The sequence below is a fragment of the Fulmarus glacialis genome, unplaced genomic scaffold (assembly GCF_000690835.1).
Source record: "Fulmarus glacialis isolate BGI_N327 unplaced genomic scaffold, ASM69083v1 scaffold9492, whole genome shotgun sequence".
NCBI lineage: Eukaryota > Metazoa > Chordata > Aves > Procellariiformes > Procellariidae > Fulmarus > Fulmarus glacialis.
The window spans coordinates 464-1,605 of record NW_009197162.1 but is presented as its reverse complement, the minus strand read 5'-3'; positions in this window follow the sequence as shown (position 1 = coordinate 1,605).

Genomic DNA, 1,142 nt, shown 5'->3' with positions numbered 1-1,142 from the left:
GGGGGAGACCCCGGCTCCGCCGCCCCCTGCTCCTCTCCTCCCGGCTGGAGACATGCACCAGCAAGGAGCAAAACCGTCCCTGTCCGTGCATTCAAAAGGCTCAGAGCAGCCCTCTGTGTCGATCTGATGCCGTTTGGACAGGGCTGGGGAAGTCAGCAGCACCTCGGCCTCCTGTCGAGTGAGCACAGCCCCTTAGCCAGCTCACTGCAAGCATCTCCCCAAAATCACCGGCACCATGAACCAGCTCCTTCAGTCAAACGTCCCAGCAAGTGGTTGAAGATCAGTTTGGCTTGGCCATAACCAGCTAGGTAATTTAACTTTGGTGCAAGAAATGAGCTGTTTCTGGCATGTTTTCAGCATCTAGCTAGCGCTTAAAAACCACCTGATAACAAATTTTAAGCTTTATGGGCTTGGTGTGTAGCTTGCGTCGGTATAGAACCATACAACCATGGAATGGTTTGGTTGGAAGGGACCTCTGAAGATCATCTAGTCCTACCCCCTTGCTGTGGGCAGGGACATCTGTCTCTAGATCAGGTTGCTCAGAGCCCTGACCAACTTGACCTTGAACACTTCCAGGGGCATCCATGACTTCTCTGGGCAATCTGTTCCGGTTCCCCACCGCCGTCATCGTAAATAATTTCTTCCTTACGCTCAATTGTCCTGGTTTCAGCTGGGATAGAGTTGATTTTCTTCCTAGTAGCTGGTATACTGCTGTGTTTTGGATTTAGTATGAGAATAATGTTGATAACACACGGATGTTTTAGTTGTTGCTAAGTGGCACTTACACTGATCAAGGACTTTTCAGCTTCCCATGCTCTGCCAGCGAGGAGGTGCACAAGAAGCTGGGAGGGGGCACAGCCAGGACAGCTGACCCAAACCGGCCAAAGGGATATTCCACAGCATATGACGTTATGCTCAGTACATAAATTACGGGAAAGCTGGCCGGAGGGGGCAGTGACTGCTGCTGGGGACTGGCTGGGCATCATCACTGGCGGGTGGTGAGCAATTGCATCGTGCATCAGTTGCTTTGTATATTATTTTTATTTTTATTTTTATTATTATTACTACTACTATTTTACTTTATTTTATTTCAATTATTAAACTGTTCTTATCTCAACCCATGAGTTTTCTCACTTTTACTC